Source organism: Heloderma suspectum, chromosome 6 (genome assembly GCF_057233095.1).
Source record: "Heloderma suspectum isolate Gila_16-S chromosome 6, 16-S_ref, whole genome shotgun sequence".
Classification (NCBI taxonomy): domain Eukaryota; kingdom Metazoa; phylum Chordata; class Lepidosauria; order Squamata; family Helodermatidae; genus Heloderma; species Heloderma suspectum.
The window spans coordinates 17,521,088-17,546,836 of record NC_139463.1 but is presented as its reverse complement, the minus strand read 5'-3'; the positions used below and the strand labels follow the sequence as shown (position 1 = coordinate 17,546,836).

Sequence of the window (25,749 nt, the reverse complement as noted above, 5' to 3'; positions counted from 1 at the left end):
CAAATAAAAAGAAATGCAAGAAAGCAAACTGCCTGTCTGATGAGGCTTTACAAGTAGCTGAGGGAAGAAGGGAAGCGAAAAGCAAGGGAGAAAGGGGAAGATATATCCAACTGAATGCAGAGTTCCAGAGAATAGCAAGGAGAGACAAGAAGGCCTTCTTAAATGAACAATGCAAGGAAATCGAGGAAAACAACAGAATGGAAAAGACTAGAGATCTCTTCAAGAAAATTGGAGATCTCAAGGGAACGTTTTGTGCAAAGACGGGCATGATAAAGGACAAAGAAGGCAGGGACCTAACAGAAGCAGATGAGATTAAGAAGAGGCGGAAAGAATACACAGAAGAACTATACAGGAAAGATCTGAATGTCCTTGATAGCCATGATAGTAATGTCCTTGATAGCCATGATAGTGCGGTCACTGAACTTGAGCCGGACATCCTCGAGAGTGAAGTCAAGTGGGCCTTAGGAAGCATTAGTAACAACAAAGCTAGCGGAGATGACAGTATTCCAGCCGAGCTATTTAAAATCCTAAAAGATGATGCTGTTAAAGTGCTGCATTCAATATGCCAACAAATTTGGAACACTCAGCAATGGCCGCAAGACTGGAAAAGGTCAGTTTACATTCCAATTCCAAAGAAGGGCAACGCCAAAGAGTGTTCAAACTACTGCACAATTGCGCTCATTTCACATGCCAGCAAGGTGATGCTCAAAATCCTACAAGCTAGGCTTCAGCAGTATGCGAACCGAGAACTACCGGAAGTACAAGCTGGGTTTCGAAGAGGCAGAGGAACTAGAGATCAAATCGCCAACATTCGCTGCATCATGGAGAAAGCAAGAGAATTCCAGAAAAACATCTATTTCTGCTTCATTGACTACGCTAAAGCCTTTGATTGTGTGGATCACAACAAACTGTGGCAAATTCTTAAAGTGATGGGAGTACCAGACCACCTAACCTGTCTCCTGTTCTACGAGGGTCAAGAAGCAACATTAAGAACCGGACATGGAACAACCGAGTGGTTCAAAATTGGGAAAGGACTACGACAAGGCTGCATATTGTCACCCTGCTTATTTAACTTATATGCAGAGTACATCATGAGAAATGCCGGGTTGGATGAATCAGAGGTCGGAATTAAGATTGCTGGGAGAATTATCAACAACCTCTGATATGCAGATGATACCACCCTAATGGCAGAAAGTGAAGAGGATCTAAAGAGCCTCTTGTTGAGGGTGAAAGAGGAGAGTGCAAAAGCTGGTTTGAAACTCAACATTAAAAAAATGAAGATCATGGCATCTGGCCCTATCACTTCCTGGCATATAGAAGGGGAAGAAATGGAAGCAGTGACAGATTTTACTTTCTTGGGCTCCAAGATCACCGCAGACGGTGACTGTAGCCATGAAATTAAAAGACGCTTGCTCCTTGGGAGGAAAGCTATGGCAAACCTAGACAGCATAGTAAGAAGCAGAGACATCACCTTGCCAACAAAGGTCCGTCTAATCAAAGCTATGGTTTTCCCAGTAGTAATGTATGGCTGTGAGAGCTGGACTATAAGGAAGGCTGAGCGCTGAAGAATTGATGCTTTCGAACTGTGGTGCTGGAGAAGACTCTTACGAGTCCCCTGGAGTGCAAGGAGGTCCAATCAATCATTCCTAAAGGAAATCAACCCGGAGTGCTCATTGGAAGGACAGATACTGAAGCTGAAGCTCAAATATTTTGGCCACCTAATGCGAAGAGAAAACTCTCTGGAAAAGCCCCTGATGCTGGGAAAGACTGAAGGCAAAAGGAGGAGGGGATGGCAGAGGATGAGATGGCTAGATAACATCACCGATGCAAAGAATATGAACCTGAGCACACTCCGGGAGAGTGCGCAGGACAGGAAGGCCTGGCGTGCTATGGTCCATGGGGTCACGAAGAGTCGGACACGACTGAACAACAACAAAGTCTACGTAAACATTTACGTAGACTACGGCGAAAATAAGGGGAACGCTATTTGCGTTCCCCTTATTTTCGCCATAGTCTACGTAAATGTTTACGTAGACTACACGTGCCAAAATAAGGAACGCAAATGGCGGCGCCCATGGGCGCCACCATTTGCGTACGCGCTTTTTTTTCCCCCAAAGTCAGCCGTGATAGGCTACGTAAACATTTACGTAGCCTATCACGGTGTTTTTTAAAAATGTAGCCGTGATAGGCTACGTAAATCTTTACGTAGCCTATCACGTTTGTTTGTTTGTTTTACTTGGAAATGGCGGTGGCGGCAGCCGGTCGGAAGACCAGCCGCCGCTGCCGGAGCCGCCGCCACCACCAGGGACATTTGAACAAGGTAAGTCCTGTCCCGGGGGGGCGGGGGGGCAGACCGTTTCTCCACCCATTTTGGGGGGCCGAATGCGCTGGCATTCGGCCTCCCCGAGATTCGTGGAGAAATTCTCTGACATCCCTACCTTTCCCACCTCTGATTTCTTCCGAGCCAAATCCTTCCACTTCCTTCCAAGTTCAGTTGAAAGGCATTGACCATTAAAGCCCTAACCATCTGGGACTAGGTTATCTGCAGGAACACCTGTGCCCATATCCTGTGCCCATCACTCTTCTGTCACTGGTGACGATTTACATTGATGGGTGTTAGAGACAAGGGGCTCCTTCACATGGAGCTTTTATCCTGCTATTGAGATTGGTTACTCATGGAAGTTTGCAGGTCCTTTAGATGATGTTGTCAACCTCCAGGGCGTCTCCTGCACTAAATGACCCGTTTTTTAAAACAGCAGAGATAATGAGCTACCAAATTACAGCATCTGAGTTCTGCTTGAGTTCCCTGATGAAAAAGGAAAACCTCAATAAGAGGAGCTAGACCACAGCACCATCTAGTGGCTGTATAATGAAACATATGGAAGACTCAGATAAGGGGGGAAAGGCGGGGGGAAGGAAGCACATGTAAAGGGAGTCCGTTGTGATCCTGCATTTAAAGCAGAAAGCCCCGTTTTAAATGCAGGATTTTATGCTGGTGTAGAGATGCTCAGGCTCTTCCCAGTGGTGGCTCCACAATTGTGGAATTCTCTTTCCAATGAGCTCCACCAAGTTTGATCAGCTTTACGGTGTGGGTAGAAAACTGTTTTATACCTCAAGGCCTTTTCTGATTGATTTGAATTTGGCTCTCTTTTTTAATTCTCTGCTGTGTTTTCTTGCATTTTGTGTGTTGTTTAATTTGCAAATCACCAAAGGAGAACTTGTTCTTAAATGGGAGACATGTCATGAAAAGAAATAAAAACCTAGAATGAATTGGAAGGGACCGAAATGCCAAAGGGTACATGATGACCAGGTGCAGGAAACATTTCTAGGAAAGGGGCAGCCGAATGGCAGTTGGTCGCTGCCTGGCCAATGGAAGGAGCTTGGCTCACTCACGTCTCACTCTGAAGTCACTTTCTCCAGAGGCCCAGGGATTGAATGTCCATTTAAGGGGCCCTTTCCTTCTCTTCTCCATTAGAGTTGGCTGTTTGTCAGTGCTGATTATGAGGCCCCTTCCATGTGAGGCCAGGAGTAATTGTCCTCCCCTAACAGAAGGAACTTTGTTGGAATCCCTTGCCACCCACGGAGATGTTCCAGCCCAGGGCACCACTCAGGGCACCTGTTCACAGAGCTGTGGGTTCTTGGTTCTAGCCCCAGCACCTCCTAATAAGGGATTCTCCAGCAAGCATGCCAGCATGGATAGAGTTACCTAAATGTAATGAGTTTAAAACCACCAGGGCCAGCTCTACCATTACGCAGAGTGAGGTGAGTGCCTCAAGTGCCGGATGCTTGCAGGGCAGCGATGGCAGCCCTATGGCCATTCCCCTCTTTTGGAGGACAGAGTTGTGTGTGCCACACAATCTGCCCTGGGCCCCCTAAACTAGCCTGCTGCCTCAGGTGTGGTGGGGGAGAGGGACGCTATCCCATTGTCAGCTTTGAAGTAAGATTCAGCTGCCAGTCCAGTCAGCTTCTGTATGTGGAAAGGGAAGGGGGTGCCATCTTGTCCTCAGGCAGCAAAATGTCTTGGGCTAGCCCTGAAAACCACAGTTGTAGAGATGCCCATCTGTTAAGGGGTTGGCATCTACTGACAAATATGCTGTTGGCCACTGTACCACTGAGCTTTTCTATGCAAAACATTTATTGTGCACTCATCATTCCCTACTCATGGTTGTTTTCAGGTTCTTTAGGTGACATCGTGACCCTCCAGTTTTGCTTCTGTTTTTCAATGAGGTTTTTTTCCCCCCACAACAGGGAAAATGCAGTATTATTTGTGAAAGCAAAGAAAATATTTTTATACTTGTGTAACTGCACTATTCCACTATACTACAGTGCCAGCTAAAGGTTATGTAGCGGAAAAGCAGGAAAGGTTACACTGTTCGTGCTGTGCTCGGATCTGCGACGAAACCAAAAGTAGATACAGAGGATTAGTAGCCTCATGTAGAAAACCTCACTGTCCAGAGAAATCCTGAGAATATAGTGGATGGATTACTAAACCTGCATAGTTCCTTTACAAATCAAAGTTACTTGCAGAGGGAAGCTATTCCCTGCAGGCATGTTAACGGTAAAGGCAATCGTAAAGAAGGACAGCAGAAGTGGGTGACTAGCTTGTGGTTCCTTCCAATGAAGTCATCGGCAACAGCAAGCTGTGCACTGGCTGTTTGTCGTACTCAAGCCAGTGCTTGGAGAAACATCCATGAGCATGAGAAAAGAAAAAAAAGATCCTTGGATAGCTTATGTTCTCTTTCAAACATTCCTGTAAAAAGGATGTGCACTCAGGTCAGCCTTCACAACGTAATTTTTACATGAGCACTTTAATTAGATGCCTGATTGAACATCAAAACGGAAGAAGCTATCATTTCTATAATCCGCGCAGACTAGACAGTGCATTGACTGCCTTCCCCACCCTGGCACCCTCCAGATGTGTTGGACCACAACTCCCATTATCCCTTGCCTGGCTGGGGGAGGAGGTCATAGACAGAGCCAAACTTGACTTCAGGTGTTTGAAAGCAAAGTCTGTGTGTGTGTGTGTGTGTGTGGAACTGGAGTAAGAATCAACAGTAGGTTTCACTTCGCAACATCAGAACGAAGTTCACTTTGCTAACAATAGGAGGATATGACCTAAGCAGAGAGATTGTTGCTGAGTCTTCCTTTAGGTTATGAACAACAACAAAAACGAGGACTACTACAAGTAGGTGCTGAGATGGGTTTCTGATATAGAGCATTGTGAAAGTCACATGTTTCCATAACCAGTTCCTGATAGTCTGATAATGGTCCCATTATGAAAAAGATAGCTACATTCTAGCCAACACCCACTTTCGAAATGGGTATGAGTGCCTATCACATTAACCCTGATGGGGTCTGAACTGATGGTGATGGACCAGAAAGAGATTGTGGGGTCTTGGTGGATAGCTGAATGAAATCACTGACCCACTGTGCAAGAGCTTTATACAAATTTGTGGTGCAACTACACTTGAAATAGTTCTGATCCCCACATCTCGAAAAGGATACTGTAGAGCTGGAGAAGGTGCATAAGAGTGCAAACAAAATCATCAAGGGCATTGGAACAACTCCCCCATAAGAAAAATGTGCAAAGTTGGGGATTTTTGGCTTAGAAAAAAAGGTGACCTGGGGGGACATGATAGATGTGTATAAAATCATGCATGATGTGGAGAAAGCAGATATAGAAGGGTTTGTTTTGGTTTTTTTAGTGGATCACATAGCTCTACCTTCCTGGTATCTCTGCCCTAGTTCTGTTAACTTGGAGCCTACATAGAGCTGTTGCTCCTCCCCAGTCTGGGCCAAGAAGTGGAGCAACCTTCCTTATTGTCTCCCAGGTTATTTCTGATTACACACGTGGACCTGCTCAACAGCTGAGAAATGGGTGTGTCTATTCCTTCTCTACAGGATTATACTCACTGTAGAATGTTCCTGTTCTATTTGGCCTGCGGAAAGGACAAGGAACAACTGCTGTGTTGAGGTTTTCTTCCATATCCATGTGCACGTATGTGTGTATGCACATGCACACACATACATTCATCACTTCGAAAGGGTGCACACTTGGAGAAGATATGTGGGCAGGATCCTAGCCTTCTGAATTACCCAAATGTGCTCTCAGGTTTATTTCAGTTCTGGTTTTGAGGTATAATTTGGAAGTAAGGACTCTTGGTTCACAAGATGGACTATTGACTGCAAGGTTGTTGTTGTTGTCGTTCAATCGTGTCCGACTCTTCGTGACCCCATGGACCATAGCACGCCAGGCCTTCCTGTCCTGCGCTCTCTCCGGGAGTGTGCTCAAGTCCATATGCATTGCATCAGTGATGCTATCTAGCAATCTCATCCTCTGCTGTCCCCTTCTCCTTTTGCCTTCAGTCTTTCCCTGCAAGGTTAGAGGGATATTATAATTATAAATGATGGTTTAATTGCAGTGCAAGATAATAAAAAAAGCATCCAAGGCTATGCAGATGTGTGGGAAGCATGAGGACAGAGACATAATAAAAGAAAGAATGCATTATAAATGATGAACCATGCTGGAACCATGCTGGAGCTTAGCAGCCAGGAGAGGTAAGAAAATGGGGTTGGGATGGGGATTCCATCAGCCCATCTGGAACCAATTGCCATTTGGGTTCTCCCCCCACCCCCCATCAGACTTATCCCCTCATCCCCAAGGATTCCATAATAACAATAATGTACATTATGTAAGAAGTACCTAGGGCCAGCCTTACCATTAGACAGTGTGAAGCAGTCGCCTAAGGCGGCAGATGCTGGAAGGTGGCAGGAAGATGTTGGAGGAGAGACCTCTGTGTCAAGAGCTCTGCTTTGTGCCCTCTAATTTACCCTGCTGTCTTCAGGTGCAGTGGAGGATGCGGTCGAATCATCAAGGTTGAAGACAGATTCACCTGCCCATCCAGTTGGCCTTTGTACCTGGAATGGGAATAGGGCACCATCTTCTTCTTCAGGCAGAAAAATGTCTTAGGTCAGCCCTGGCGGTACCTCAATTTGCTCCTTTTCTTCCTCTTTCCTCTTCATTCCATTCCCCTTTTGTATTATGTATATTAGATTGCATGTCATAATTTTACATTGTAAAGTGCCTTATGTGCACTGGCAGAAATGCCGTATTTAAATAAGCATGTGGAACCTGAAGCAAAACATGCTTTACTTCAGGGTGCCAGCCAGCCAAGCCATAACTTCTTCCAGGATACTTATTCCATTTTCCCTTCACCCTGCTATTCCATTTTTTTTAATTCCCCTTGAATAGTTAGCAAGTATTTGATGGGCACTGAGTATGCTCAGTCCTTATTGGGCTGTTTTGGAGTTCTCTTTTGGAGTTTAGGTTTTTTCCCCTAAAATTTATTTTGTACTTCTGCAAATCTTGGGGTTCCCCCAAGCCTACTGAAACTTCCCTCTTGTTCATGGATGGTGCCATTTTGGTTACATCAGGATAGGCACTCTGAGAATGGCTTTGCTTTCAATATAAAGCAGGATTCTCCAACCTGGCAGCCTCCAGATGTGTTGGACTGCAACTCCCATAATTCCTAGCCAGCATGGTTCACACGGGCTGGGAATGATAGGAATTGCAGTCCAGCATATCTGGAAGGTATTGGTTGGTTGATCCCCTTCATGGATCACTGCCTTGTTGTGGCGAAGGGGCTTGCGTAACTCAGTGAAGCCATAAGCTATGCCGTGCAGGGCCACCCAAGACGGACAGGTCATGGTGGAGAGTTCTGACAAAATGTGGTCCACTGGAGAAGGAAATGGCAACCCACTCCAGTATTCTTGCCAAGTAAACCCCATGGAATGTATCACAAGGCTAAAAGATATGACACCGGAAGATGAGCCCCTCAGGTCGGAAGGTGTCCAGTATACTACTGGGGAAGAGCAGAGGGTATTTCCAAGTAGCGCCAGAAAGAGTGAAGCGGCTGGGCCAAAGCCGAAAGGACACTCAGCTGTGGATGTGTCTGGTGGTGAAAAGAAAATCCGACACTGTAAAGAACAATATTGTTTAGGAACCTGGAATGTAAGGTCAATGAATCAAGGTAAGCTGGAGGTGGTCAAACATGAGATGTCAAGACTGAACATCGACATCTTGGGAATCAGCGAACTAAAATGGACAGGCATGGGCGAATTTAATTCAGGTGACCATTATATCTACTACTGTGGGCAAGAATCCCTTAGAAGAAATGGAGTAGCACTCACAGTCAACAAAAGGGTGGGAAAAGCAGTACTGGGGTACAATCTTAAAAACGATAGAATGATCTCAGTACGAATCCAAGGCAAACCATTCAACATCACAGTAATTCAAGTCTATGCCCCAACCACTGAGTCCGAAGAAGCTGAGGTTGATCGGTTCTATGAAGACCAACAACACCTTCTAGAACTAACGCCGAAAAAAGATGTCCTTTTTATCATAGGGGATTGGAATGCTAAAGCAGGAAGTCAAGAAACCACCGGGATAACAGGCAAGCATGGCCTCGGTGTACAAAATGAAGCAGGACAAAAGCTAATAGAGTTTTGCCAAGAGAACACGCTGATCATAGCAAACACTCTTTTCCAACAGCACAAGAGGCGACTCTACACATGGACATCACTTGATGGGCAATATCGAAATCAGATTGATTATGTACTTTGCAGCCAAAGATGGAGAAGCTCTATACAGTCAGTAAAAACAAGACCTGGAGCTGACTGTGGCTCAGATCATGAGCTTCTTATTGCAATATTTCGGCTTAAATGGAAGAACGTAGGGAAAACCACGAAACCATTCAGGTATGACCTCAATCATATCCCTTATGAATATACAGTGGAGGTGACGAATAGATTTAAGGGATTAGACCTGATAGAACAGAGTGCCTGAGGAACTATGGACGGAGGTCCATAACATTGTTCAGGAGGCAGCAACTCAATCCATCCCAAAGAAAAAGAAATGCAAGAAAGCCAAGTGGCTGTCTGATGAGGCTTTACAAGTAGCTGAGGAAAGAAGGGAAGCGAAAAGCAAGGGAGAAAGGGGAAGATATACCCAACTGAATGCAGAGTTCCAGAGAATAGCAAGGAGAGACAAGAAGGCCTTTTTAAATTAACAATGCGAAGAAATCGAGGAAAACAACAGAATGGGAAAGACTAGAGATCTCTTCAAGAAAATCGGAAATCTCAAGGGAACGTTTTGTGCAAAGATGGGCATGATAAAGGACAAAAAAGGCAGGGACCTAACAGAAGCAGATAAGATTAAGAAGAGGTGGAAAGAATACACAGAAGAACTATACAGGAAAGATCTGAATGTCCCTGATAGCCAGTGCGGTCACTGAACTTGAGCCGGACATCCTCGAGAGTGAAGTGAAGTGGGCCTTAGGAAGCATTACTAACAACAAAGCTAGCGGAGATGACAGTATTCCAGCCGAGCTATTTAAAATCCTAAAAGATGCTGCTGTTAAAGTGCTACACTCAATATGCCAACAAATTTGGAACACTCAGCAGTGGCCACAAGACTGGAAAAGGTCAGTTTACATTCCAGTTCCAAAGAAGGGCAATGACAAAGGGTGTTCAAACTACCGGACAATTGTGCTCATTTCACATGCCAGCAAGGTTATGCTCCAAATCCTACAAGCTAGGCTTCAGCAGTATGCGAACCGAGAACTACCGGAAGTACAAGCTGGGTTTCGAAGAGGCAGAGGAACTAGAGATCAAATCGCCAACATTCGCTGGATCATGGAGAAAGCAAGAGAATTCCAGAAAAATGTCTATTTCTGCTTCATTGACTACGCTAAAGCTCTTGATTGTGTGGATCACAACAAACTGTTGCAAATTCTTAAAGAGATGAGAGTACCAGACCACCTTACCTGTCTCCTGAGAAACCTGTACGAGGGTCAAGAAGCAACTGTAAGAACCAGACATGGAACAACCAATTGGTTCAAAATTGGGAAAGGAGTACAACAAGGCTGCATATTGTCACCCTGCTTATTTAACTTATATGCAGTGTACATCATGAGAAACGCTGGGTTGGATGAATCACAGGTCAGAATTAAGATTGCCGGGAGAATTATCAACAACCTCCAATACGCAGACGATACCACCCTAATGGCAGAAAGCGAAGAGGATCTAAAGAGCCTCTTGTTGAGGGTGAAAGAGGAGAGTGCAAAAGCTGGTTTGAAACTCAACATTAAAAAAACGAAGATCATGGCATCTGGCCCCATCACTTCCTGGCATGTGGAAGGGGAAGAAATGGAAGCAGTGTCAGATTTTATTTTCTTGGGCTCCAAGATCACCGCAGACGGTGACTGTAGCCATGAAATTAAAAGACGCTTGCTCCTTGGGAGGAAAGCTATGGCAAACCTAGACAGCATAATAAGAAGCAGAGACATCACCTTGCCGACAAAGGGCCATATAATCAAAGCTATGGTTTTCCCAGTAGTACGCCACCTAATGCGAAGAGAAAACTCTCTGGAAAAGACCCTGATGCTGGGAAAGACTGAAGGCAAAAGGAGAAGGGGACGGCAGAGGATGAGATGGCTAGATAGCATCACCGATGCAATGAATATGAACTTGAGCACGCTCCGGGAGAGAGCGCAGGACAGGAAGGCCTGGCGTGCTATGGTCCATGGGGTCACGAAGAGTCGGACACGACTGAACGACTGAACAACAACAATGTATGGCTGTGAGAGCTGGACTATAAGGAAGGCTGAGCGCTGAAGAATTGATGCTTTCGAACTGTGGTGCTGGAGAAGTCCCCTGGACTTCAAGAAGGTCCAATCAGTCAATCCTAAAGGAAATCAACCCTGAGTGCTCATTGGAAGGACAAATGCTGAAGTTCAAATATTTTGGCCACCAAATGCTAAGAGAAAACTCCCTGGAAAAGACCCTGATGCTGGGAAAGATTGAAGGCAAAAGGAGAAGGGGATGGCAGAGGATGAGATGGCTAGATAGCATCACCAATGCAATGAATATGAACCTGAGCACACACCGGGAGAGAGCGGAGGACAGGAAGGCCTGGTGTGCTGTGGTCCATGGGGTCACGAAGAGTCAGACACGACTTAATGACTGAACAACAACACTGGTTGGGGAAAGCTGGCATATAGGGTATCCTCCCTGATGATCTGGACAAAGACATGTATCCAAGAAAGAAACTGCATTAGACTTCTCAGTTTGGCAACACTACAGTAATTGTGAGAAGCAGAGTGTTGGAATTTTTGTTCAGGATGATCCTAAGCATCTACTCAGATGTAACTTCACTGAATTCTATAGGACAAATCTCCAAGTAAGTTTACATAGGGCCGCAACATTAAGCTTTAGTCCAAGGGTGTTTCCAGATGAGGCTTTTATTGTGCAATCCTCATTCACAGGATTTCACAGGTGATCCAGATGATGTCACATTCCATTTGTACTCCTCCCATAGTTTTCCACTGCTACTTCTGTCTTTTTCTTACCTCCAAAAAATAAAATCTGTTTAAGAGGGAAAGATGGAAATAACAGTACAATGTCTTGATTGGTAGCGGTAGCAGCCAGCCATGTAGAAACAACCTGGTTTACAGAATCCGGCTTGCAGGGAAAACAGTCCTAAAACACCTGGAGAGTGTTTGCAGGGGAGAATTGGCTGGTGTGGAAGGTGTGAGCCCTGCCCAGCTACTAATTCTCTTCTTCAAATGCCCTCCTGCTCCTACATTCTCCTTATGAGGAACACGCAGGGTTGGGAACCCCTTATTTTCCATGGAGCTGTACTTAAGGATAGGGTTGTTAGTGCAGTAATGGAAGCACAGGGAAGACTTCACCCCCTGACATTCGAAGGCTGCTTTTCTTTCATGTTGTATTCTCCCTCTCCCTTTCTTCCTCTATAGTGTATCATTAATCTAGCTTTCAAGCTGGCAATGCCAGACAGGTATTTTAATTAAAAAAATTTTTTTAAAGGCTAATAGTGGCTTATGTTATCTATGACGGCTGATGGATTATGATGATCCTGTCGAAAGAGCCAACTCCTGAAGGCTGATGTCTACCTACTTATTTCTGTGTATTGCTTCATAAACGGAACTTGAGACACTTTTTTAAAAGCACAAAGAGCTGTGGGGTGGGGGGAGAGAAGGAGGATTGAGTCAGGGCCAGCTCAGCGACAGAAGCGGCCTGGCCTGGCCATCAAAGCAGGCCATAATGTATGCGACATGAAAATACCACTTAGCTAGCAAAATCATGACTAGCTTTTTAATGAGAGAGAAGGACTTGCTTTGTTCGATCTGATTTTCTTCATGCAGTCACTTTTATCATCCCAAAGTTCAATGACCCTATTCAAAGGAAGTAATTTGTAAGGTATAATATAGTATGTAGAACTGAAATGCAGCAGAAGTACATATAAATGCATGCAGAAATAGTCCTGCCCTTTGTTGCTCAGTGGTAGAGCCCCTGCTTTGCATGCAGGCGTTCCCAGGATCAATTCCCGGTATCTCCGGGTAGGGCTAGGAAGAAATCCTGCCTGAAACCCTGGAGAGCTGCTGCCAGTCAGTGTCAACAATACTGGACTTGATGGACCAGTGGTCTGCCTCAGTATAAGGCAGCTTCCTGTGTTTCTATGTTATCCATGCCTCTACCCTTTCTTTCCCTTTCCTCCCCTTCCTTCCTTTCCCACCTTGTCAAAATTCAATTTGTACTATCCTAGGGGCAGAGCCATCATACATGGCCATGTGCATTGACAGCACTATATAAATAAAGTGCTTCCACAAAATGTGCCCCCCCCCCCAAGCTACACATGCCAGAGGATAGAGTGTTGGACTAAGATCAGGAAGTACAGTATTCAAATTCCAACTCAGCCATGAAGCTCAGGTGACCTTGGGCCAGTCAGCTCATGGGTAACCTCAAACAAGCCACTAAGTCCCCACATGCATAACACTCCCAATCCCTTAACCTGGGTTAACTTTTAAATAGGGTTTTGAATATAGTTTAAAATCCTGGTTAAAATCAAATCCTGTTCCATGTTAACCATGATTAAGGTTGGTGCTGGTTATGTATCCTGCTTCAGGCAAGCAAAGGCAGGGTATGTTCCAAGAGCAGGTTTACAAGGCAGTCCAAAGTCTAGGCTGGCTGAGCAAGAATGCAGGCAAGGGAAATCCACAAGCAGGGTCACAAGGCAGCCCAAGGTCTATGCCAGTAGGGTTCAATCCAAGAGCTAATATCCAGGCAAGGGAAAATCCAAATACAAAGTCCCAAGGCAGTCCAATGTCCAACACAGGAGGTCCAGTGGGACTAGACAATCAGGGAGAATGCAAGCAAGGTCCAGAAGTGATACACAGATGTTGTTCCAGCAACTCTCCCTGCCTAAGACTGAGGTGTGTAAGTCAGAGCTCCCAAAGCCCCACCCAAGGCTGAGCTACAGTAATTATAGGCCTCCTAGCGGAAGGCTACTCACGAGGAGGTCCTTGCTCACGAAGAGTCTTCCTCTGTAAGCAGGTGCTCCTTTGCCTGGCCCTTGTCCTAACCTGCATCTTTGGGTGCCAGTGTTCTTGGGGGACAGATGGTAGCTCAGCATCCCCCTCCACCTCAGAAGCTGAGCTCTATGCCTTTCAAGGAGGCAGATCTGAAGCCATCTCCCCTGAGATCCCAGAACCATCTTGGGCAGCCTCAGGGTCCTGTTTCTGAGGACATCTGGCTCCAAGGGCTCTAGATCTAGTGCTGATGAGGAATCCTCATGGGGAGTCATGACATTATGCATTAAGCATGGTTAAGCCAGATAGATGAGATTTGCACTGGAAAACGGAAGGGCTGGGTGCTGAGTGTGTGATTTTTTTGACCTATTCCTTTCCCCTTAACCACAGTTAGGGCACAACCCTATGCATGTTTAGACCAAAAAAAAAAGTCCTGCAACTCCTAGAATTCCCCAGCCAGCCATGACTTTTTTTCTGTCTAAATATGCATAGGATTGCACCCTTAAAGAGCCAAATGGATCATTACATCTGCACCAATAAACTCCCCAGAGCCTATCCTTCCTGTAATAAAATAATCCAGTACATGATCCTGAAGTCCTTGGAAGGAGGGAGGCATTTACCCTCCAAGATTTCTATTGACTAAGAAGTTACACCATTTGTAGCAGAACTTGTAGGTGAGATAATACAAGCCCATGTTTGGGGATTTCTTTTCACCCACTTTTGATCAAACCCCTAGGGCTTGATTAAGCAGCTATTCATTCAGACTCTATAAAACTATCTTGTACTGACAAGCCTTTTGCTTAGGGCATTCTGGAGTCACCTTTTTATTGTTCATCATTTACTTGTGTGGTTACTCATTTCATGAACAACAGGTTGTGATAACTGATAATGCACAACACACAGAAACATTAAAAAACAACAACACCCTAATCATGGCCACGTATCCAGCAGATATTGTCTGCAAGACAGCAAAATATTTTTTTTGGTTATAAGAAATGTATCTATCTATGAACAGCATAGTATTCTCCTTCCTTTTCTAGGTTTTGCTTTGCTACTGTTCCATCATCACCCCACCCCCACCACTAAAACAGTAAAATTGATCTCGATTTATTTTATCATAGGTTGGATAGGGTCTTGGCAGCCCTCTGGTCCAACCCCCTGCTCAATGCAGAAAATTCATCACTAGAGTATCCAGAACGGATGGCTGTCCAGCCTCTTCTTTAAGACCTCCAGTATGGGAGAGCCCACCCTCCCCAAGTTAATTGGTTTCATTGTCAAACTACTCTTACCATCAAGGGGTTTCTTCTAACATTCAACTGAAAGCCACCTTCCTATAACTTAAGACCATTAGATCTAGCTCTTCCTCTAGGGCAAACACCTTTCCCCGTGTGGATTTTTAATAGAAGATGAAGTAAGATTCAACTGCCAGTCCAGTTGGCTTCTGGGCATCATGTTCTTTGTCTCAGGCAGCAAAATGTCTTGGGATGGCCCTGGTAGACTGAAGTCCTGGTCTAGATTTCGAGTCCATGATGTAAGCACTGCCAACATGATGGATATATAAAGGGATCCTCTTGCAGACACAGAACAGAAACTAAGCCTCCAGGCCCCACAAATAATTGCTTTCACAATTTTCTGGAACTTCCTGAAATGCCTTTGTATACACACACACACACACACACACAGATTGAGAGGGAGAGAGGGCGAGCGAGCGAGTGAGCAAGGGCTGTAAAGTTGCCTTTCAAAATGCTTTTAACTTTTAAAACTGCTGTCCTAGTTACTGCTTTATGAAGTGCTGTTGTATGTAATGACATTTTGATTTTATTGTCATTGTGTTTTTTTATAAGTTGCCATGGAAACATTGTTGAAGAGAGGTATATAAATCCTGAAAGTAAATAGAAATAATAACATAATGTTAAAAATCAGGGCCTTTTCTATCTAAAATAATTTCTGAGCTGCCTTTAAGGGTGGAATCTTTTATGAATGTTAAGCTGGGATTCTCATTCTCTCTCTCTCTCTCTCTCTGCTGTGCTGCAGAGATTAGGAGCAGGCCATGAGATCATGTGCACCTTCTCAGGGTTGGCACCAGTACCTGTGAACCTTGGGCAGCTACTGGGGCCCCAGCTCTCTAGGAGGACCCACCACTAATGCTAATCCTGTCTCTCCCCCATCTCCATTAAGCTATTTTCTAGTGCTTCTGGTCCTCTGGTTCTGAGGCTCTGCATTTCCCCAAGGAGGACTTGGATTCAGATGTTTCACAGGTTGCCCCACTTCATGGGGAGCCCTCGGTGCCCCTTTTTATATCTTTCCAGACTGAGGATGTAGCTCTCCCATCATCTGATGCTGAGGATGACTCCTCTGCAGCTTTTCCTTTCCTTTAGCCAAGCAGGAGTATGAGACTGCAGGAACAGACACCAGGCCTTTAAGGACTGCAGTGCATATCCAGCTGGGGTGGAGGCACTGAAATACCAGGCTCTGCCAGCCTTATTAATGCTTCAGCTGACTGCGGTCCTTTGCTAGGACAACAGCGCTTTATGGCAGAGTGCTCCTGGTATGCTCTCCAAGGTGCTGATATAATCCCAGACAGGCAGTGCATACTGTGTCATAGTCTGCTTCCCTTGGGTCTCAGGCCTAGTCAGGGCACTGATCAAAACTGGGTGGTTGGTTTTAGCTATCAATTAAATTTCCAAGAGTGACCCAGATGCTTGTGGCTGCTTGAAGTACTGCTGCTTGCCACTAGATAAGCCTGCCAGAGGGTGCCAGGCCCAGGGCCCCCTCAGATCTGGAGCTGGCCATGCACCTACCTCCAACCTTCCCCCCTGTCTCTGGAGTGAATTCAGTTCTCCCACCTTTCAACCATCCTTGATCCTGACCAGGTTCCCTCTTTGCCAGCCAGTATGTAGGGTACAGTGCCCCTTGCCCCTGGTGGGATGTGTGGACTCTCCTTCCAGCCTCAAGCCTCCAGTAGGTGTGAACTGGATTGACAAGCACCCACCATGCCCCTTCTCCTCTTTGCCTCCAGGCTTGTTCTGAGAGCTTCTCAGTATATCCTTCATCCTTAGCCTCTCCCTCCTTCTTACTTTTATAGGCAGCTTCCCCCAAATTGCACTGTTTGCAGTTCTGCACCTTGCCTCCCTACTCCTTGGAATAGGACCTTTGCTTTCAAGCAGGCTATGGTCTGGTCTGAGGGCACATGCTGCAGCCATCTTGCTGAAGCTAAGCAGGTCTAGGCCTGGTCAGTGCCTGGATGGGGGACAGGTGGGATGTGTAGACTCTCTCTTTCCAGACTCAAGGACTCAGCAGGAGTGAAGGAGGATAAGGTTATCAGTGTCTACTAGTCCTGATAGTTATATGCCACTTCCAGTATCAAGAAGTATGCCTATGTACTACACCAGCTGCTGTGGAACATGGGCATGGGGGTGCTGTTACACTCATCTCCTGCTTGTAGGTTTCCCGTGGGCAGCTGGTTGGCTGCTGTGTGGATAGAATGCTGGACTAGATAGACCTTGGTCTGATCCAGCATGGTTCTTATGTTCTTATGCTTTGGGAACCCCATGTATGCTGCCTTCAGTTCCGTGATGGAAGACGGGAGATCAATGTATCAAAATAAATGAACACAATAAATACATGACTACTCCTTGCCAGGGGTAAGGACCAGGGGTTGCTTGAGTGTTAAACAACTCTCAAATAATTCTACAACAAACCATGGGTTATTTGAAGGTTGTTCAACCCTCAAACAGGCCCTGCCACCCAGGTTCAGGTGACACCACATACCATGGCATGCGCACACACACACCCCTGCCAGAGGTTGAATATTTAAAATGGTTGCAACCCATTGTGACTTAAATAAGCCACAGTGGGCTGTGGTTATTGTTGAAAGCATTCTCAGCCTGCATTGTTTCCCTCTTCCAAGTGAAGGGCCCAACTGAGGGTGTCATTCCCAATCCTATATCCATATCACATTGCAAGAAAGCCATGGCTGTGCCAAACAGTCTATGGAGTTTAGCCTGTGAACATTTTACAAGTAGACACATGTCTGAACATGGAAGAGGTAGCAAGGATACTAGAGATGGGGAAAGAGCACTCACGTGCCTCAAAACCGTAACATGGAGATCAGCCCTTATTGTATTATGCTGGGAAGATAAGGCAGTCCTCTATTTTAAAGGGCTACCAGGGGACTGTCCTCTACTTTGAAGGCATCCTCTATTTGAAGGGCTGCCAAGTTCACGTCTGTTTTAAAGATAAAGAGCTATTGGAAAGAAGAGCTGGGCCTAGAAGTTGCCCATCAACAGCACTTGTACAGCAGACTGAACAGGCAGGCACACAGGTCACCTGGTCAATCTTCCCTACTATGGGGAGATGTACTATATTTCTATTTAAATCATAATAATTACTTCTAAATCTGCCTCGATACATATAAATTAGCATATGCAAATTTTATGCAAATAGGTACCCCCTTTTGTCCTCTTTTTGAGTGATGCATGTCCTTTTTTGTTTGCTTCCTTTTTTTCTTTTTTGGGGGGTGGGGGTTTATAAGTGGCCACCCTAGAGCTGGTTCATATCTCCAAGATGAAGTCACTAGTGGCAAGGAGGAACAAGGTGTGGGAAGAAGATGAACTTTCCCCAGAGAAAAGAATATATGATGCTTTAAGTCTTCCAGAAGTGCAAAGTTTCTCAAAGGATGAATGGGGTAGAATCATTTCCCAAAGCCCACAACACCCCCCACACAGCCTACATCCACTGTGCCTCATTACTGCAACATCTTCCTTGAAATGCACTGCACCCCACTGTGTGTGTGTGTGTGTGTGTGTGTGTGTGTGAAGTCCTTCGTAGCAGCACTGATTGACAAGTTCCCCCAAGGCAGAGTGTTCCCAATTACAGAAGAGACATATACTTTGGGGTCTTCGGGAGCAATGCACTAGACATTTGTACTAGAAGAACACCCGTCTCAGCAGTGGGGGACAAGGAGGGAGTAATATACTGTGACGCGGAAGCAGACCAGAAAGGAAATTGGCATTTAAAGACACCAATGTCAACATGATGGCTCTCTTTTTTAAGAAACGAGTTACAAGAGGAGATCTGATTCTAAATTTTACTGATTTGTTTCAGTCATTTGTCAGAGTCCCAAAGGCCTGGCATACAGAGACAGAGCTCACTGCTGAGTTACAAAAAGTCCTAAGAAAAAGCCTGTAGAGAATTGCATGTTCCCTTTAAAATGCAAATAGCTGGTGGTTAATTGTTCATTTGGGCTCTCAGGGGCTGAGTTTGAAGTGTGTCTCTGTGAGGGAAGACTTTTGTAAAATGTGATCCAGGCTAAAACAAGACTTCTGGTTTAGGAAGTGGTTTGTGCCAGGGTGCTCTATGGGTGACTCTCTAGAACAGGGGTGGGCAGAAGGTAGATGTCTAGATAGTTTGGACTTCAATTCCCAGAAGCCCCTGCCAGCATGGCCAATGGTTAGGAATGCTGGAAGGTGAAGTCCAAAACATTTAGCAACTTATCCACCTCTGCTCCAGAATACCAGCGCCCTGGTCAGCAATTAACTTCTTATCCATTGAGGAAGCCAGCAGCATTGGCTCCACCCATTCACTTACCCCCATGAGAAACCAAAACTAGCAAATATCTAATAAGAGAGGTGTGGTGGATAAAGTATTGGCTGCAGCTAGGGCTAGACCATGGGGCTGAAGTCCAGGGCCTCACAGCACATCCTCCTCCACCCCCCAAGTCACCACACATTGACTGAGTTCACATGATCGCCAGCGTGGTTAACAAGCCACAGTGGCTTGTTAGCTACGGTGGCTTGTTAACCATGCTTCATGGGCTGGTTACATGCTGTCCTGATTTGCTTAATTACCCTCACCAGCATGGCTTACTGTGTTGTCCAAATGAGGGTTCAGCGAAGGTGGGTTGCTGCCATGGTTAACAAACCACCCAGAATAACAACATAAGAAGAGCCATGCTAGATCAGACCAAGGGTCCATCTAGTCCAGCATTCTGTTCACACAGTGGCTAACCAGCTGCACACACAGGAAACCCACAAGCAGGACCTGAGTGCAACAGCACCCTCTTGCCCATGTCCCCCGGCAACTGGTGTACAGAGGCATACTGCCTCTGATACCGGAGGTAGCACATAGCCATCAGGACTAGTAGCCATTGATAGCCTTCTCCTCCATGAAATCCCATGGGCTGTTTTGGGGTTCTGGGGTGGTTTGTTAACCACAACAGCAACCCACCCTTGCTGGGTTCAGAAGACACAGTAAGCCGCCCCAGCAAGGGTAATTAAACAAATAGAGCCGGCACATGCTCAGCATGCCCAGTGTGGTGAACAAGCCACTGTGGCTTGTTAACTGCCTGGTAGTTGTGCAAACTGCCCAGAGACTGGCAGTTGATGGGGGAAGCGGCAAACAAGCTCAGCATCAGCACCTGGGCCACCACAGGGCTGATGCTGCTCGTCATGGCATCCTTTCAGTGAAGCTTGTTCCCAGGCAGGAGTAAGCTTTATTGAACACATGCTGGTTGGGAAATGATGGGAATTCAGGACTTTTTTCTGTTTATACAAGCATAAGATTGCACCCTAAATGTATTAAATGCAAATACAAATATTCAGTGGGTTTTACTTCCGAGTTAACAGGCAGAGGATTGCACTGTCAGATTTCTTTCATTAGGCATTGAGCTCTCTTTGGAGGAAGAGTGGGATAAAGATGTAATAAAGAAAATAAAGAAGGGAGGGTAACACTATGCATTCTGCTGTTATCACCAGGGGAACAGGTGAGGAGGCAGCTGCTTCCTGAGGTTTGCCTTATGGCAGCAGTTGCAGTGTGCCTAATAACAGATAGGCTCCCAGGATCTGGGGCTGTTCTGAGGGTGAGAGGAGTTGCCTGAAATCAGTTCCCGGTGCAAATATAATGGCAGGAACTCACATGCACTTTAACTATGGCCTCTCTTGTACATGTTATGAGCATGACAAACACTGCCAGAGAGGCTCAGAGGTGCTGCTTAGCTTAATGCAGGAATGGGAAACTGAACCATCCATGTTTCTTTCTAGGGCCAATCTGTCGGGAGCCACAGGCTGGCAGGGGTAGGGCAGAAGCCAGTGATGGGTGGGGTAAAGCCAAAAGTGGGTTAACCCCTTCTCTCTCTCTCTCTCTCTCTCTCTCTCTGACACCTCCTCTCCCCCCATTTCCTCCCCACCCAGTGGGCTACTGGGAGATGGACAGATCACTCTTGCCAAAGTTTGAACTGATTGCTTGTAGAGGGCTTTTGAAATTAAGCAATTTGCCCACCTCTGGCCTAAGGCTTTAGTCTACAATAAATACATATTAGAATGGGATGAGAACAAATTATTGTAACGGGATGAGAGAGAAAAAAATCCATTTGGGGATGGAAAGACTGGAAGAAAAGAGCTGAAAAATTGGCTAATGTATAAAGCAAATAAAATTGTTTTGTCTGCTTTTATTGCCTTACTGAAATGTCTCCTCAGAACAAAACAAGCACTCTCACAAGGCAGAACAGTTCCTAGAGGCAAAGAGGCACGCTGTCACCTGTACACGATCCAATAGGAGACAGAGGGCAGGAACTTTAACTGCTACTGCAATTTCTCTGTGGCTTCAGTTGGTAAAAACCGCCAGGTCAGGTCATCTCAGGGAAGAAAAGAGAAGAACAAACCAGATTTCAACTTGCCCAGGTTTCAAATTAAATGCATCACTAAAAATGAGAGGTTAAAAAAGAAAGATACAGATTTGTCTACTATCAACATGTGCTAGTTTATACATATAGATGCAAATTTAGAAACAATTGCTATAATTTAAATACAAATGCAACACGTATCTCCATAGTGGGAAAGACTGTGACCAGGAAACCTGTGAGCCTGCTCAAGCAACCCTTTGGGGTGTCTTGGGTATAGTCCACAGAGGGCACCCTTCTCCAAAATGGTGTCCTCCAGGTATGCTGGAATACAACTCCATGCTGGCTGGAGGATGCTGGGAGTTTTACGCTGGCAATAGGGGATAGCCCCAAGAAGAATTAAGTTCCTTTTCTTTCTCTCTGTTTCTTTCTCTCTTTCTCTCACCCACATCCCCTTTTAAGCGTATGTTCCCCCAAGCCATGTGCTGTTAATATCTGCCTCGGTGTTTTGTGCTGTCTTACTTCCTTCTCTCTACTTCCTTTACCTACCTATAAAGAGAGGTCTGTCTCTGCGTGGACAAGCAGTAGCCACCTTCACCCCAGCTGGTGAGACCCCCATAAGGCTTCATCAGAGCACTTACCTTCATTCTCCCTTCTCCATGGGGTAAAACTCCTGGTACAGTCCCCGTAACTCTGTCAACTTGGACTGCTTTAAAAGGAGATTAGACAAATTTACCAAGAATGAGCCTATCAGTGGTTACTAGCCATGATGGCTATATATTACCTCCAGTAACCGAGGCAGTTTGCCTCTCAGTACCAGTTGCTGGGGAATGCTGGTGGAAGGATGCTATTCCACTCATGTCCTGTTGTAGACTTCCCATATGCATCTGGTTGGTCACTGTGGGAACAGATTACTGGACTAGTGAGGCCTTCCATCTGCTTCAGCAGGCTATTCTTATGTTCTTAATATTTTCTGAGGTCCTTCTCTGGCTGCCCTTGTCTCTGGAGGTTATGCCGGTGGCTGCCAGTGAAAGGGCCTTTTCTGGGAAAGCACCCAGACTCTGGGGTTCACTCCCCAGGGAGATTTTCCTAGTATCATCATTGCAATGTTTTAGGTGTTGGGTTAAGTCTGTCCTGTTCTCTCAATCTTGTTCATAGCAACTAAGATCACTGTGCCGTTGGGTTGTTTGCTTACACACTACCAAGATGCTGCTAACTCCTCTTAGCACCATATCTTGTCAAGAAGCTTGTTTCGTAACCATCTTTTTAAAAAGCTTTGTCAAAAAAGGTAATGAATTCTACACCTGCTGTGCAAGTGAATGATTCACCCAGGGCCATTTTGCTGGTGAGTATCAAATATTTTATGACTATTTACAGTGCATTCTTCTGGTGTTATTTATGAAAAATTTATTTCCATCTGACACATGATATGAAGAAATAAAATAGATGATGGGCATCATAACCCCAGATGAACCTGATTCTTTTTTGGAACATATATGTGTGTGAGAGAGAGAGTGAGTGAGTGAGAGACGGAAAGACAGACAGACAGACAGAGAGAGACAGAGAGAGACAGAGAGTACCTGTTCCTCCTTCAGAGTTTTCCCTGAACCTAGACTATAAGACCATAAGAACAGTCATACTACATTGGACAGTGGAAGAGCAACAACTGGCTTGTTGTGTGTGACGAGGACAGACCCATATTAAAGGCAGGGGCATGCAGCCATCGTGTGTTGTTTGGCCCTCAGAGATGAAGCTTCTATATCAGGAGTGGGGACGCTCAGTTCCAGGGGCCAAATCCAGCCCACTAGGATTCCCAGTATGGCCACACCCTTTCCCTTGGTGATTTCCCAGCTGCTGTGGTTTGCCTCTCCTAAGACTTCATTATTGGCACTAAGTGCTTGAAGGCACAATATGCTGGGGTGTTTATTTCTATATTTTTGGCCCCACCCACCAAAGGAATTCCTCCCCACTCCCCCACTCCAAGCTTCTCTGAGGTTGAATTTGGCCCTCGGGCTGAAAGAGGTTCCCTGCCCTGTTCTATTTGAAAAAAGTGGGGGGAGCAACCCTCATCAAGGATCACAGCACTACTCTTGAGGCTCCGCGTCCCATGGCAGTGCCACAAAATACACAAGTGTAATCCTGTGCCTGTTGACTCAGAAGTGAGCCCCACCGTGTTCAGCGGGACTTGCAATGTGCTTCAGGACTGCAACCTGAGTGGAAGTGAAGAGTTTGTTTTAAGCATGAACACCATCCGTGAATGGTAGCCTCAGGCTCGTGTGAGCAGTTTCTGAATTCCTCAGCTGTTAGCAGGCTGAGGTTATAGAAGTTCAGCATGCAATAATTTAACAGTTTCCTAATTGCAAAGAAAAAGGGTGGGCTTATTGGGATTCCTGAGGCAGGATAGCCCTGAAAAAAGCCTTTCCCAACCGGGTGCCCTCCAGATGTGTTGGACTACAACTCCCAGTATGCACCAGCCAGCCTGGGGTTTGCCTTGAGGCACTGGTTGTGCATTCTGGGATGGGGGGGAGTCACACATGCAGACCTATTGATAAAACTAATATAGAGAGCACAAAAGATGGAAATAATGAGTTGGAAGTAAAATTCTTACCGTGACAATGTTACCGATGTGTGTGTGTGTGTGTGTGTGTGTGTGTGTGTCTGAGACAACAAAACAGCTGATTCATTCACGCTAACCTTCTGTACCAAAGTGCACTAAGACAGGAGCCTTTTGTGTTCCTGCTTCATTTAAGTGCTTTTCTCTCCAGGACAGGTGTTGCCATGTTTTGGTCACCGTGGTCTGCTCTAACTCAACATTAATTTTAACAGCATTAAAGTAAAATGCTTTTCTAAGCTGCTTCAAGTAGCTTGTTTAGCCAGATTCGGCCCACCTTGTGTATTTACTTTGCAATAGCTTGTCTTCTGCCATTTTAAAAAAACACACACCAAGGGGATGATGCTTCTTTCGGAGATATATATATATATATATATATATATATATTTATACATACATATACACACACACACACACATATATATATATATATATATATATATATTTATATATACACACACACACACACACATACTGTATATGGAAAACATACCTGTACTTAGCATATATTATCCATGGTTCAAAATATACCTCAGCAGCTGCCATGTGTGAAATGACAGACTGTGCACCGCATGAGGCTTTAGATATCCATGCACATGCATTTATCTGCTACACATGCACTAGAGAGCAGATTAATCCATCCACCGACTTGAAGATTCATGCCACGATCTATACATGTCAACTCAGAAGTAAGTGCCATTGATTTCAGTGGGCTTTACTGCCAGGTAAGTGGGTACAGGATTGCAGCCTGAACATCTGTGGGAGGGAAGAACCTTGAGGAACTACAATGCTAGTAATTCATGCTCACAAGATTTTAAGAAGGCAACCCTGAAAGGTAAAAACAGGAGAGAAGGGCCTCCCTGGAAGACCTTAAACCCTAGGCAGGCTCCTAAGCGAGAAGGTGGTCTTTCAGGTAGCCTGGACCCAAGCCATAGAGGACTTTACAAGTCCAGCACTTTGAATTGTGACCAGAAACACAATGGAACCAGTCAAGCTGTTCTAACAAGGGAGTCATGTGCTTCCAGTTATATAATCCCATCCTAATTCTCTACCTCAAGAAGGCACCAGAATTATTTCCTTAATTCCAATTTTGTTTCAAAATATCTCTTCTTTTTTTCTTTTAGTCCAAGAAGCTCCACCTCTGCCAACAGCAGCTTTCTAAAGAACATAAGCCACTGACTACAAAGAAGAGGAGAGAAGTAAACTAATCTGAATATAATAGAAAATGAAAGCCCCCTAGTGAGAGCTAAGGCTGATATTTTTTAAAAGCATCTAAGCCACTCAGAAGCACAAATCTCATTTACTTTCCATAGCACGTACATGTCAAACAGCTAAGATCTGAATGTGCAAGTATACATTTGGTAATGTTTACTTCAATCAGGCTAGTGGAGCATTCTTGAAACCAAATGTGACTATTTAATCAATAGGGATGTTGAGTAATCACATTACCTTTGTCAATTAATTGCATGAGTTTTAATCAATCAATCAATTAATTAAATCCACATATATTTGCATATTAATAAAACCACAAGTGAGACCTGCTAAAAAAACTTTGCAGTGTGGAGTGCTTTGCACAAGGTTCCAGCCAGCCTGCAATGCCCTTTTCCAGGATATTTCATTCCACCACCACCATTTTTCCATCCCCCCCCCCCCACCCCTGACCGGATCTTTCATGTCCCCCCACCCTTAGGATTTTTTCCTGATTTTTTCTTTTTGGTACTTCTGCAGACCTTGATGTTCCTCCAGGCCTGCTGATATTACCGTCTTGTGCATGGATGGTGCCATTTGGGCTACATTAGGATCCACACTCAAAGAACAGACTTTGCTATTAGTATATAGGATAGAGCTGAAGAAGAACTGCTCTTCATTTTTCGATGACATATGCATGTGCCAAAGCTGGCATCATCTTAGAACAGCCTTCCTTAAGTTGGTGCTGTCCAGATGTTTTGGACTGCAACTCGCATAATCCCCATGCAACATGGTCCATGGTTAAGAATGATGGGACTTGCCGTCTAAAACATCTGGAGGCTGTTGTCATTGATCAGTACCCTAAACCCTTGTCCTCAGAGGAACCCAACCTCTTGCCCTCAGAAAAGGCTCCTGAGCTAACAGTTTAGGAAGAGGATTCAGTC

At 45.3% G+C, this 25,749-nt stretch overlaps 1 long non-coding RNA gene across 1 annotated transcript; it reads right to left on the bottom strand.

Moving 5' to 3' along the window:
• Positions 1–2,051: 2,051 nt before the first annotated feature.
• LOC146340502 (uncharacterized) lies at positions 2,052–23,984 on the bottom strand. The gene is made up of 3 exons (XR_014783715.1): positions 20,925–23,984; positions 6,720–6,918; positions 2,052–6,373 (listed from the first exon to the last, which is right to left on the bottom strand). It is a non-coding gene; the product is annotated as an uncharacterized LOC146340502 (long non-coding RNA).
• Between the last annotated feature and the right edge of the window lie 1,765 nt (positions 23,985–25,749).